Raw genomic sequence first — 15,495 nt, 5'->3', positions numbered from 1 at the left:
TGCCTGTTTTGAATTTTTTTTATCCATTCCCTACCTCAGCACAATTTTGAGGGCAGGTGTCCTTTACAGCCCTGAGTCCTTGTGAATGGTAAGTGACCATTAGCTGTGGGTTAAAAGCTGCTGTTGCGGGAATCGGCCACAAGGCGGCAGCATTTCTCCTTTACCAAATCTGGTTACTAGGGCAACAGAGCCTTACTGGAAGTGGTGTTCTAGGTTGTAAATTAGAATGGAATGTGTGAGGAAAAAGCCCTTTAAGTTTATGTCTCATTACTTCTTGTTGGTATCTTTAACTTAATTTTTATGTTTTATCACAGCAAACTTGATTACAATGTTTTGTTTGTTCTAAGTGTGCAAGATGTGGTTCTTTCACACATATACATATATCTATTTTTCTTCGGATCCTTTTCCCACGTAGGTTACGACACAGTGTTGAGTAGTCTTCTCTTGGTATTGCGTAGGTTTTTGGTGATTATATATTTCACATGTGTTTATATCTCTCTGTTAACCTCAATATGGTAATGTATTCAATCCTCACACCTTTCCATTTGGTGAACCATAAGTTTTTTTAATGAATCTATGATAGTGTTTCTCTGTGGAAATACCTTTGTTTGTATCATTTTTTAGGTAACACCTATATGTGATATGATAGGATATGTGTCTTTCGCTTTCTCACTTACTCCAAGTTGCGTGATTACTTCTAGACTCATCTATGGTGCTGCAAATGGCATTGTTTCATTTTTTTCACTAGCTCATATTCCATCTGTACATGTAGCAGTTCTTCATTGTCCACCCATCTGTCGTTGGACTTTTTGGTTACTTCCATATCTTGGCGATTGTTATACTATGCAATGCAGATTTGCGTACCTGTGTCCTTCCAATTCTGTCTTCTTAGGTTATAGGTCCAGGAATAGGTCTGCTGGATCATATGGTAGCTCAATGTTTACCTTTTAAAGGCACCTCTATTCTGTTCGCTTTAGTGGCTCTTTCCAGGTTACGTCCCACTTAAAGCGGAGGGTATGCATTTCTTCCCAGCACCTTCAGCATTTATTCTTTGTAGTTTTTGCTGATGGTTATTCTGAGTGGTGTGAGCTGATACCTCTTTGTGGTTGAATTTGCATGTGTCTCATAATGCGTTGAAATTGAGCTGTAAGACATGTCCTTTTTATTTTTCCAGCTGTGATGAGAGCTTATTTCTTCAAAGTGTTTTCTTAAAGTATGTGTCACCATTTGAAATATTTTGGCCATTATCTCCCTCAAGACATTTTGAGGGCAGGTTTCATTTACAGCCCTGCAGTACTTGTTCATATGAAGTGACCATTAGCTCAGGCTTTAAACCTGCTTTTGCAGGTAACGGCCAGAGAGCGACAGCCTTTCTACGTTCCCCTTGCTGGTACTAGGGAAACAGACCTACCGGCCAGTGGTGTTCTTCGGTTATAAATTAGAGTGCAATGTGCCCGGATAAACCCACAAATGTTGATGTCTCCTTGCTTTTCTTTGTTTTTAAATTTAATTTATATTTATTATTAGAGTAATATTCCATTGTGTACGTGGACCACTTCTTCTTGGTGCATTCCTCGGTTGATGGACATTTTCATTGCTTCCAAGTGCTGGCTATGGTAAATATTGCTGGCATACAGGTTTCCCAGCCTGTGACTTTTTGATTCTCATTTTCTCAGGTGATAGGCCAAGCAGTGGTTGTGATTGATGGACTGGTAGTTCAATGTTTCCCTTTTCAAAGCACCTACATTGTGTTTTCATTAGTGGCTCTTTACATGCCCCCCCTTACAACCGAGGGTACGCATTTCTCCACACTCCCTTCACCGTTTATTTTTTGCAGCATTTTTCCTAATGGCCATTCTGACTGCTGTGAGCTGATAGGGTTTTGTAATATGGGTATGCATGTCATGAAAATTTTTAAAATTCATCATATTCCTATGCCTTTTTCTTTTCTCTTAAAAGAAAAAAACCGTGAGTACAATACAGCTCTTGAAATTGTCTTCTTCGAAGGTTGCCCTCTTCTGAATTTTTTGGTCGATTTTTGACCCCAGAAATTTTCTGGAGGGCAGGCGCCATTTACAGAACTGCAAGTTGGTGAAAATTTAGTGACCTTTTGCAGTGGGTTCAAAGCTGCTGTTGTGGGAAACGTCCACAAGGAGGTAGCATTTCTCCATTCCCCAAGCTGGGTTCTAGGGCAGCAGAGCCTTTCTGGAAGTCATTGTCCAGGTTGTAAATTAGAATGGAATTTGCCTGGAGAAATCCCCATAAGTTTATGTCTCATTACTTCTTCTTGGTTTTTAAAATTTTTTAAATCTGGGTAAAGTTTAGAATATTGTTTGTCCTAGGTGTACACAATCTAGTTCATTTGGACATTATGTATGTCTATTAATGTACAGATCCTCTTCCCATATAAAATATTACAGTGTTCCGTCGACCTCCCTTGCTATATGTTCGATCTTTTTGATACATGTATATAATATGTATTTGAATATGTATAGTAACACTCATCTTCATTTCTCAATTTCCCCCCTCCTTTCCTTTTAGATGAGCATAGTTTGTTTTCTACGCCTGTGAGTGTCTTTCTCTTTGGAAATATGTTCATCTGTGTCAGTTATTAGATAATGCCATAAGTGATAAGATATAGGTCTTTTGCTTTCCAACCTCCTTCATGTTTTGTGATTATCTCCAGGCTCATCTATGGTGCCTCAAAGAGCAGTGCTTCAATGTTTTCCATGGCTAATATTCCATTGTGTACATGGACCACTTCTTCTTGGTGCATTCCTCTGTTGATGGACATTTTCGTTGCTTCCAAGTGTTGCCTATGGTAAATATTGCTGGAGTGCAGGATTGCCAGCCTGCGATTTTTGATTTTCATTTTCTCAGGTGATAGACCCAGCAGTGGGTATGATTGATTGACTGGTATGGTAGCTCAACGTTTACCTTTTCAAGGCACCTCAATTGTGCTTTCATTAGTGGCTCGTACCACGTCCCCCTTAGAATTGAGGGTACGCATTTCTCCACAATCACGTCAGCGTTTCTTGTTTGCAGCATTTTTGTTGATGGCCATTCTGACTGGTGTGAGCTGATAGGTTTTTGTAATTTTGGTTTACATGTCTGTAAAAATTCCTACAATTCAAACTTTTTCCACGCCTTTTCCTTTTCTGTTAAAAGAAAAAAGAAAAAACGTGTGAGTACAATATACCTCTTCAAATTTTCTTTTTGGAAGGTTGCACTCTAGAATATTTTGGTCGATTTTCGACCTCAGTATTTTTTGGAGGGCAGGTGTCATTTACAGACCTGCAATTGGTGAATATTTAGTGACCTTTTGCAGTGGGTTTAAAGCTGCTGTTGTGGGAAACGGCCACAAGGATGCAGCATTTCTCCATTCCCAAATCTGGGTACTAGGGCAGCAGAGCCGTTCTGGAAGTCGTTTGCCTAGGTTGTAAATTTGAATGGAATGTGCCAGGAGAACCCCCCATAAGTTTATGTCTCATTACTCCTAGTTCGTTGTTTTAATTTTTTCAATTGGGGTAATGGTTAGAATGTTGCTTGTCCAAGGTGTACATACTCTGGTTCATCTACATATTCTATATACCTATTTATGTAGAGATTCTCTTCCCGTGTAAATTCTTACACAGTGTTCCGTAAACCTTCCTTGCTATATGGTCGGTCTTTTTGATATATGTATATAATATGTATTTGTATACATATGGTAACGCTAATCTTCATGTATCCATTCCCCCCACCTTTCCTTGTAGATAAGCATAGTTTTTTTTAATAAGTCTGTGATTGACTTTCTCAGTGGAAATATGTTCATTTGTGTCAGTTATTAGAGAACGCGTATAAGTGATATCATAGGATATAGGACTTTTGCTTTCCGACTTACCTCATGTTCTGTGATTATCTCCAAGATCATCTATGGTGTCTCAAAGAGCAGTGTTTCATTGTTTTCCATGGCTAGTATTCATTGTGTACATGGGCCGCTTCTTCTTTTTCCTTTCATCTGTTGATGGACATGTTGGTTGCTTCACTGTCTTGTCTATTGTGAATAAGGCTGCAGTGCAGCTTTTGCAGCCCGGGTCTTCTTCATTCTGGTCTTCTCAGGTGAGAGGCCCATTGGTGCGCCTGCTGGATTGAATGGTACCTCAATTTTTCCTTTTCAACGCAGCTCCTTTCTGTTCTCATTATTAGCGTTTAACCCTTTTACATCTCACCAGCAGCTAGAGGGTACACAGTTCTCTAAAACCTCTTCAGCGTTGATTGTTTGTAGACTTTTTGCCAATGGTCAGTCGACGGGTGTGAGTTGAAAACTTTTTGTAGATTAGATTGCATGAGTCTAATACTTCCTGAGGTTGAGCTTTTATCCATTTTCCTTTCTTTAAAAAGAGAGTGAGTACAACTTACCTCTTCATACTAGCTTCGTGAACATTTTGCCTGTTTTGAATTTTTTTTATCCATTCCCTACCTCAGCACAATTTTGAGGGCAGGTGTCCTTTACAGCCCTGAGTCCTTGTGAATGGTAAGTGACCATTAGCTGTGGGTTAAAAGCTGCTGTTGCGGGAATCGGCCACAAGGCGGCAGCATTTCTCCTTTACCAAATCTGGTTACTAGGGCAACAGAGCCTTACTGGAAGTGGTGTTCTAGGTTGTAAATTAGAATGGAATGTGTGAGGAAAAATCCCTTTAAGCTTATGTCTCATTACTTCTTGTTGGTATTTTTAACTTAATTTTTATTTTTTATCACAGCAAACTTGATTACAATGTTTTGTTTGTTCTAGGTGTGCAAGATGTGGTTCTTTCACACATATACATATATCTATTTTTCTTCGGATCCTTTTCCCATGTAGGTTACGACACAATGTTGAGTAGTCTTCTCTTGGTATTGCGTAGGTCTTTGGTGATTATATATTTCACATGTGTTTGTATCTCTCTGTTAACCTCAATATGGTAATGTATTCAATCCTCACACCTCTCCATTTGGTGAACCATAAGTTTTTTTAATGAATCTATGATAGTGTTTCTCTGTGGAAATACCTTTGTTTGTATCATTTTTTAGGTAACACCTATATGTGATAGGATATGTGTCTTTCGCTTTCTCACTTACATCAAGTTGCGTGATTACTTCTAGACTCATCTATGGTGCTGCAAATGGCATTGTTTCATTTTTTCACTAGCTCATATTCCATCTGTACAGGTAGCAGTTCTTCATTATCCACCCATCTGTCGTTGGACTTTTTGGTTACTTCCATATCTTGGCGATTGTTATACTATGCAATGCAGATTTGCGTACCTGTGTCCTTCCAATTCTGTCGTCTTAGGTTATAGGTCCAGGAATAGGTCTGCTGGATCATATGGTAGCTCAATGTTTACCTTTTAAAGGCACCTCTATTCCGTTCTCTTTAGTGGCTCTTTCCAGGTTACGTCCCACTTAAAGCGGAGGGTATGCATTTCTTCCCAGCACCTTCAGCATTTATTCTTTGTAGTTTTTGCTGATGGTTATTCTGAGTGGTGTGAGCTGATACCTCTTTGTGGTTGAATTTGCATGTGTCTCATAATGCGTTGAAATTGAGCTGTAAGACATGTCCTTTTTATTTTTCCAGCTGTGATGAGAGCTTATTTCTTCAAAGTGTTTTCTTAAAGTATGTGTCACCATTTGAAATATTTTGGCCATTATCTCCCTCAAGACATTTTGAGGGCAGGTTTCATTTACAGCCCTGCAGTACTTGTTCATATGAAGTGACCATTAGCTCAGGCTTTAAACCTGCTTTTGCAGGTAACGGCCAGAGAGCGACAGCCTTTCTACGTTCCCCTTGCTGGCACTAGGGAAACAGTCCTACCGGCCAGTGGTGTTTTTCGGTTATAAATTAGAGTGCAATGTGCCCGGATAAACCCACAAATGTTGATGTCTCCTTGCTTTTGTTTGTTTTTAAATTTAATTTATATTTATTATTAGAGTAATATTCCATTGTGTACGTGGACCACTTCTTCTTGGTGCATTCCTCGGTTGATGGACATTTTCATTGCTTCCAAGTGCTGGCTATGGTAAATATTGCTGGCATACAGGTTTCCCAGCCTGTGACTTTTTGATTCTCATTTTCTCAGGTGATAGGCCAAGCAGTGGTTGTGATTGATGGACTGGTAGTTCAATGTTTCCCTTTTCAAAGCACCTACATTGTGTTTTCATTAGTGGCTCTTTACATGCCCCCCCTTACAACCGAGGGTACGCATTTCTCCACACTCCCTTCACCGTTTATTTTTTGCAGCATTTTTCCTAATGGCCATTCTGACTGCTGTGAGCTGATAGGGTTTTGTAATATGGGTATGCATGTCATGAAAATTTTTAAAATTCATCATATTCCTATGCCTTTTTCTTTTCTCTTAAAAGAAAAAACCGTGAGTACAATACAGCTCTTGAAATTGTCTTCTTCGAAGGTTGCCCTCTTCTGAACTTTTTGGTCGATTTTTGACCCCAGAAATTTTCTGGAGGGCAGGCGCCATTTACAGAACTGCAAGTTGGTGAAAATTTAGTGACCTTTTGCAGTGGGTTCAAAGCTGCTGTTGTGGGAAACGTCCACAAGGAGGTAGCATTTCTCCATTCCCCAATCTGGGTTCTAGGGCAGCAGAGCCTTTCTAGAAGTCATTGTCCAGGTTGTAAATTAGAATGGAATTTGCCTGGAGAAATCCCCATACGTTTATGTCTCATTACTTCTTCTTGGTTTTTAAAATTTTTTAAATCTGGGTAAAGTTTAGAATATTGTTTGTCCTAGGTGTACACAATCTAGTTCATTTGGACATTATGTATGTCTATTAATGTACAGATCCTCTTCCCATATAAAATATTACAGTGTTCCGTCGACCTCCCTTGCTATATGTTCGATCTTTTTGATACATGTATATAATATGTATTTGAATATGTATAGTAACACTCATCTTCATTTCTCAATTTCCCCCCTCCTTTCCTTTTAGATGAGCATAGTTTGTTTTCTACGCCTGTGTGTGTCTTTCTCTTTGGAAATATGTTCATCTGTGTCAGTTATTAGATAATGCCATAAGTGATAATATAAGATATAGGTCTTTTGCTTTCCGACCTCCTTCATGTTTTGTGATTATCTCCAGGCTCATCTATGGTGCCTCAAAGAGCAGTGCTTCAATGTTTTCCATGGCTAATATTCCATTGTGTACATGGACCACTTCTTCTTGGTGCATTCCTCTGTTGATGGACATTTTCGTTGCTTCCAAGTGTTGCCTATGGTAAATATTGCTGGAGTGCAGGATTGCCAGCCTGCGATTTTTGATTTTCATTTTCTCAGGTGATAGACCCAGCAGTGGGTATGATTGATTGACTGCTATGGTAGCTCAACGTTTACCTTTTCAAGGCACCTCAATTGTGCTTTCATTAGTGGCTCGTACCACGTCCCCCTTAGAATTGAGGGTACGCATTTCTCCACAATCACGTCAGCGTTTCTTGTTTGCAGCATTTTTGTTGATGGCCATTCTGACTGGTGTGAGCTGATAGGTTTTTGTAATTTTGGTTTACATGTCTGTAAAAATTCCTACAATTCAAACTTTTTCCACGCCGTTTCCTTTTCTGTTAAAAGAAAAAAGAAAAAAAGTGTGAGTACAATATACCTCTTCAAATTTTCTTTTTGGAAGGTTGCACTCTAGAATATTTTGGTCGATTTTCGACCTCAGTATTTTTTGGAGGGCAGGTGTCATTTACAGACCTGCAATTGGTGAATATTTAGTGACCTTTTGCAGTGGGTTTAAAGCTGCTGTTGTGGGAAACGGCCACAAGGATGCAGCATTTCTCCATTCCCAAATCTGGGTACTAGGGCAGCAGAGCCGTTCTGGAAGTCGTTTGCCTAGGTTGTAAATTTGAATGGAATGTGCCAGGAGAACCCCCCATAAGTTTATGTCTCATTACTCCTAGTTCGTTGTTTTAATTTTTTCAATTGGGGTAATGGTTAGAATGTTGCTTGTCCAAGGTGTACATACTCTGGTTCATCTACATATTCTATATACCTATTTATGTAGAGATCCTCTTCCCGTGTAAATTCTTACACAGTGTTCCGTAAACCTTCCTTGCTATATGGTCGGTCTTTTTGATATATGTATATAATATGTATTTGTATACATATGGTAACGCTAATCTTCATGTATCCATTCCCCCCACCTTTCCTTGTAGATAAGCATAGTTTTTTTTAATAAGTCTGTGATTGACTTTCTCAGTGGAAATATGTTCATTTGTGTCAGTTATTAGAGAACGCGTATAAGTGATATCATAGGATATAGGACTTTTGCTTTCCGACTTACCTCATGTTCTGTGATTATCTCCAAGATCATCTATGGTGTCTCAAAGAGCAGTGTTTCATTGTTTTCCATGGCTAGTATTCATTGTGTACATGGGCCGCTTCTTCTTTTTCCTTTCATCTGTTGATGGACATGTTGGTTGCTTCACTGTCTTGTCTATTGTGAATAAGGCTGCAGTGCAGCTTTTGCAGCCCAGGTCTTCTTCATTCTGGTCTTCTCAGGTGAGAGGCCCATTGGTGCGCCTGCTGGATTGAATGGTACCTCAATTTTTCCTTTTCAACGCAGCTCCTTTCTGTTCTCATTATTAGCGTTTAACCCTTTTACATCTCACCAGCAGCTAGAGGGTACACAGTTCTCTAAAACCTCTTCAGCGTTGATTGTTTGTAGACTTTTTGCCAATGGTCAGTCGACGGGTGTGAGTTGAAAACTTTTTGTAGATTAGATTGCATGAGTCTAATACTTCCTGAGGTTGAGCTTTTATCCATTTTCCTTTCTTTAAAAAGAGAGTGAGTACAACTTACCTCTTCATACTAGCTTCGTGAACATTTTGCCTGTTTTGAATTTTTTTTATCCATTCCCTACCTCAGCACAATTTTGAGGGCAGGTGTCCTTTACAGCCCTGAGTCCTTGTGAATGGTAAGTGACCATTAGCTGTGGGTTAAAAGCTGCTGTTGCGGGAATCGGCCACAAGGCGGCAGCATTTCTCCTTTACCAAATCTGGTTACTAGGGCAACAGAGCCTTACTGGAAGTGGTGTTCTAGGTTGTAAATTAGAATGGAATGTGTGAGGAAAAAGCCCTTTAAGTTTATGTCTCATTACTTCTTGTTGGTATCTTTAACTTAATTTTTATGTTTTATCACAGCAAACTTGATTACAATGTTTTGTTTGTTCTAAGTGTGCAAGATGTGGTTCTTTCACACATATACATATATCTATTTTTCTTCGGATCCTTTTCCCACGTAGGTTACGACACAGTGTTGAGTAGTCTTCTCTTGGTATTGCGTAGGTTTTTGGTGATTATATATTTCACATGTGTTTATATCTCTCTGTTAACCTCAATATGGTAATGTATTCAATCCTCACACCTTTGCATTTGGTGAACCATAAGTTTTTTTAATGAATCTATGATAGTGTTTCTCTGTGGAAATACCTTTGTTTGTATCATTTTTTAGGTAACACCTATATGTGATATGATAGGATATGTGTCTTTCGCTTTCTCACTTACTCCAAGTTGCGTGATTACTTCTAGACTCATCTATGGTGCTGCAAATGGCATTGTTTCATTTTTTTCACTAGCTCATATTCCATCTGTACATGTAGCAGTTCTTCATTGTCCACCGATCTGTCGTTGGACTTTTTGGTTACTTCCATATCTTGGCGATTGTTATACTATGCAATGCAGATTTGCGTACCTGTGTCCTTCCAATTCTGTCTTCTTAGGTTATAGGTCCAGGAATAGGTCTGCTGGATCATATGGTAGCTCAATGTTTACCTTTTAAAGGCACCTCTATTCTGTTCGCTTTAGTGGCTCTTTCCAGGTTACGTCCCACTTAAAGCGGAGGGTATGCATTTCTTCCCAGCACCTTCAGCATTTATTCTTTGTAGTTTTTGCTGATGGTTATTCTGAGTGGTGTGAGCTGATACCTCTTTGTGGTTGAATTTGCATGTGTCTCATAATGCGTTGAAATTGAGCTGTAAGACATGTCCTTTTTATTTTTCCAGCTGTGATGAGAGCTTATTTCTTCAAAGTGTTTTCTTAAAGTATGTGTCACCATTTGAAATATTTTGGCCATTATCTCCCTCAAGACATTTTGAGGGCAGGTTTCATTTACAGCCCTGCAGTACTTGTTCATATGAAGTGACCATTAGCTCAGGCTTTAAACCTGCTTTTGCAGGTAACGGCCAGAGAGCGACAGCCTTTCTACGTTCCCCTTGCTGGTACTAGGGAAACAGACCTACCGGCCAGTGGTGTTCTTCGGTTATAAATTAGAGTGCAATGTGCCCGGATAAACCCACAAATGTTGATGTCTCCTTGCTTTTGTTTGTTTTTAAATTTAATTTATATTTATTATTAGAGTAATATTCCATTGTGTACGTGGACCACTTCTTCTTGGTGCATTCCTCGGTTGATGGACATTTTCATTGCTTCCAAGTGCTGGCTATGGTAAATATTGCTGGCATACAGGTTTCCCAGCCTGTGACTTTTTGATTCTCATTTTCTCAGGTGATAGGCCAAGCAGTGGTTGTGATTGATGGACTGGTAGTTCAATGTTTCCCTTTTCAAAGCACCTACATTGTGTTTTCATTAGTGGCTCTTTACATGCCCCCCCTTACAACCGAGGGTACGCATTTCTCCACACTCCCTTCACCGTTTATTTTTTGCAGCATTTTTCCTAATGGCCATTCTGACTGCTGTGAGCTGATAGGGTTTTGTAATATGGGTATGCATGTCATGAAAATTTTTAAAATTCATCATATTCCTATGCCTTTTTCTTTTCTCTTAAAAGAAAAAAACCGTGAGTACAATACAGCTCTTGAAATTGTCTTCTTCGAAGGTTGCCCTCTTCTGAATTTTTTGGTCGATTTTTGACCCCAGAAATTTTCTGGAGGGCAGGCGCCATTTACAGAACTGCAAGTTGGTGAAAATTTAGTGACCTTTTGCAGTGGGTTCAAAGCTGCTGTTGTGGGAAACGTCCACAAGGAGGTAGCATTTCTCCATTCCCCAAGCTGGGTTCTAGGGCAGCAGAGCCTTTCTGGAAGTCATTGTCCAGGTTGTAAATTAGAATGGAATTTGCCTGGAGAAATCCCCATAAGTTTATGTCTCATTACTTCTTCTTGGTTTTTAAAATTTTTTAAATCTGGGTAAAGTTTAGAATATTGTTTGTCCTAGGTGTACACAATCTAGTTCATTTGGACATTATGTATGTCTATTAATGTACAGATCCTCTTCCCATATAAAATATTACAGTGTTCCGTCGACCTCCCTTGCTATATGTTCGATCTTTTTGATACATGTATATAATATGTATTTGAATATGTATAGTAACACTCATCTTCATTTCTCAATTTCCCCCCTCCTTTCCTTTTAGATGAGCATAGTTTGTTTTCTACGCCTGTGAGTGTCTTTCTCTTTGGAAATATGTTCATCTGTGTCAGTTATTAGATAATGCCATAAGTGATAAGATATAGGTCTTTTGCTTTCCAACCTCCTTCATGTTTTGTGATTATCTCCAGGCTCATCTATGGTGCCTCAAAGAGCAGTGCTTCAATGTTTTCCATGGCTAATATTCCATTGTGTACATGGACCACTTCTTCTTGGTGCATTCCTCTGTTGATGGACATTTTCGTTGCTTCCAAGTGTTGCCTATGGTAAATATTGCTGGAGTGCAGGATTGCCAGCCTGCGATTTTTGATTTTCATTTTCTCAGGTGATAGACCCAGCAGTGGGTATGATTGATTGACTGCTATGGTAGCTCAACGTTTACCTTTTCAAGGCACCTCAATTGTGCTTTCATTAGTGGCTCGTACCACGTCCCCCTTAGAATTGAGGGTACGCATTTCTCCACAATCACGTCAGCGTTTCTTGTTTGCAGCATTTTTGTTGATGGCCATTCTGACTGGTGTGAGCTGATAGGTTTTTGTAATTTTGGTTTACATGTCTGTAAAAATTCCTACAATTCAAACTTTTTCCACGCCTTTTCCTTTTCTGTTAAAAGAAAAAAGAAAAAACGTGTGAGTACAATATACCTCTTCAAATTTTCTTTTTGGAAGGTTGCACTCTAGAATATTTTGGTCGATTTTCAACCTCAGTATTTTTTGGAGGGCAGGTGTCATTTACAGACCTGCAATTGGTGAATATTTAGTGACCTTTTGCAGTGGGTTTAAAGCTGCTGTTGTGGGAAACGGCCACAAGGATGCAGCATTTCTCCATTCCCAAATCTGGGTACTAGGGCAGCAGAGCCGTTCTGGAAGTCGTTTGCCTAGGTTGTAAATTTGAATGGAATGTGCCAGGAGAACCCCCCATAAGTTTATGTCTCATTACTCCTAGTTCGTTGTTTTAATTTTTTCAATTGGGGTAATGGTTAGAATGTTGCTTGTCCAAGGTGTACATACTCTGGTTCATCTACATATTCTATATACCTATTTATGTAGAGATTCTCTTCCCGTGTAAATTCTTACACAGTGTTCCGTAAACCTTCCTTGCTATATGGTCGGTCTTTTTGATATATGTATATAATATGTATTTGTATACATATGGTAACGCTAATCTTCATGTATCCATTCCCCCCACCTTTCCTTGTAGATAAGCATAGTTTTTTTTAATAAGTCTGTGATTGACTTTCTCAGTGGAAATATGTTCATTTGTGTCAGTTATTAGAGAACGCGTATAAGTGATATCATAGGATATAGGACTTTTGCTTTCCGACTTACCTCATGTTCTGTGATTATCTCCAAGATCATCTATGGTGTCTCAAAGAGCAGTGTTTCATTGTTTTCCATGGCTAGTATTCATTGTGTACATGGGCCGCTTCTTCTTTTTCCTTTCATCTGTTGATGGACATGTTGGTTGCTTCACTGTCTTGTCTATTGTGAATAAGGCTGCAGTGCAGCTTTTGCAGCCCGGGTCTTCTTCATTCTGGTCTTCTCAGGTGAGAGGCCCATTGGTGCGCCTGCTGGATTGAATGGTACCTCAATTTTTCCTTTTCAACGCAGCTCCTTTCTGTTCTCATTATTAGCGTTTAACCCTTTTACATCTCACCAGCAGCTAGAGGGTACACAGTTCTCTAAAACCTCTTCAGCGTTGATTGTTTGTAGACTTTTTGCCAATGGTCAGTCGACGGGTGTGAGTTGAAAACTTTTTGTAGATTAGATTGCATGAGTCTAATACTTCCTGAGGTTGAGCTTTTATCCATTTTCCTTTCTTTAAAAAGAGAGTGAGTACAACTTACCTCTTCATACTAGCTTCGTGAACATTTTGCCTGTTTTGAATTTTTTTTATCCATTCCCTACCTCAGCACAATTTTGAGGGCAGGTGTCCTTTACAGCCCTGAGTCCTTGTGAATGGTAAGTGACCATTAGCTGTGGGTTAAAAGCTGCTGTTGCGGGAATCGGCCACAAGGCGGCAGCATTTCTCCTTTACCAAATCTGGTTACTAGGGCAACAGAGCCTTACTGGAAGTGGTGTTCTAGGTTGTAAATTAGAATGGAATGTGTGAGGAAAAATCCCTTTAAGCTTATGTCTCATTACTTCTTGTTGGTATTTTTAACTTAATTTTTATTTTTTATCACAGCAAACTTGATTACAATGTTTTGTTTGTTCTAGGTGTGCAAGATGTGGTTCTTTCACACATATACATATATCTATTTTTCTTCGGATCCTTTTCCCATGTAGGTTACGACACAATGTTGAGTAGTCTTCTCTTGGTATTGCGTAGGTCTTTGGTGATTATATATTTCACATGTGTTTGTATCTCTCTGTTAACCTCAATATGGTAATGTATTCAATCCTCACACCTCTCCATTTGGTGAACCATAAGTTTTTTTAATGAATCTATGATAGTGTTTCTCTGTGGAAATACCTTTGTTTGTATCATTTTTTAGGTAACACCTATATGTGATAGGATATGTGTCTTTCGCTTTCTCACTTACATCAAGTTGCGTGATTACTTCTAGACTCATCTATGGTGCTGCAAATGGCATTGTTTCATTTTTTCACTAGCTCATATTCCATCTGTACAGGTAGCAGTTCTTCATTATCCACCCATCTGTCGTTGGACTTTTTGGTTACTTCCATATCTTGGCGATTGTTATACTATGCAATGCAGATTTGCGTACCTGTGTCCTTCCAATTCTGTCGTCTTAGGTTATAGGTCCAGGAATAGGTCTGCTGGATCATATGGTAGCTCAATGTTTACCTTTTAAAGGCACCTCTATTCCGTTCTCTTTAGTGGCTCTTTCCAGGTTACGTCCCACTTAAAGCGGAGGGTATGCATTTCTTCCCAGCACCTTCAGCATTTATTCTTTGTAGTTTTTGCTGATGGTTATTCTGAGTGGTGTGAGCTGATACCTCTTTGTGGTTGAATTTGCATGTGTCTCATAATGCGTTGAAATTGAGCTGTAAGACATGTCCTTTTTATTTTTCCAGCTGTGATGAGAGCTTATTTCTTCAAAGTGTTTTCTTAAAGTATGTGTCACCATTTGAAATATTTTGGCCATTATCTCCCTCAAGACATTTTGAGGGCAGGTTTCATTTACAGCCCTGCAGTACTTGTTCATATGAAGTGACCATTAGCTCAGGCTTTAAACCTGCTTTTGCAGGTAACGGCCAGAGAGCGACAGCCTTTCTACGTTCCCCTTGCTGGCACTAGGGAAACAGTCCTACCGGCCAGTGGTGTTTTTCGGTTATAAATTAGAGTGCAATGTGCCCGGATAAACCCACAAATGTTGATGTCTCCTTGCTTTTGTTTGTTTTTAAATTTAATTTATATTTATTATTAGAGTAATATTCCATTGTGTACGTGGACCACTTCTTCTTGGTGCATTCCTCGGTTGATGGACATTTTCATTGCTTCCAAGTGCTGGCTATGGTAAATATTGCTGGCATACAGGTTTCCCAGCCTGTGACTTTTTGATTCTCATTTTCTCAGGTGATAGGCCAAGCAGTGGTTGTGATTGATGGACTGGTAGTTCAATGTTTCCCTTTTCAAAGCACCTACATTGTGTTTTCATTAGTGGCTCTTTACATGCCCCCCCTTACAACCGAGGGTACGCATTTCTCCACACTCCCTTCACCGTTTATTTTTTGCAGCATTTTTCCTAATGGCCATTCTGACTGCTGTGAGCTGATAGGGTTTTGTAATATGGGTATGCATGTCATGAAAATTTTTAAAATTCATCATATTCCTATGCCTTTTTCTTTTCTCTTAAAAGAAAAAACCGTGAGTACAATACAGCTCTTGAAATTGTCTTCTTCGAAGGTTGCCCTCTTCTGAACTTTTTGGTCGATTTTTGACCCCAGAAATTTTCTGGAGGGCAGGCGCCATTTACAGAACTGCAAGTTGGTGAAAATTTAGTGACCTTTTGCAGTGGGTTCAAAGCTGCTGTTGTGGGAAACGTCCACAAGGAGGTAGCATTTCTCCATTCCCCAAGCTGGGTTCTAGGGCAGCAGAGCCTTTCTGGAAGTCATTGTC

The sequence above is a fragment of the Balaenoptera ricei genome, chromosome 7, assembly GCF_028023285.1.
Source record: "Balaenoptera ricei isolate mBalRic1 chromosome 7, mBalRic1.hap2, whole genome shotgun sequence".
In the NCBI taxonomy this organism is placed as follows: Eukaryota; Metazoa; Chordata; class Mammalia; order Artiodactyla; family Balaenopteridae; genus Balaenoptera; species Balaenoptera ricei.
The sequence above is the reverse complement of the archived record's forward strand: the minus strand, read 5'-3'. Positions refer to the sequence as shown.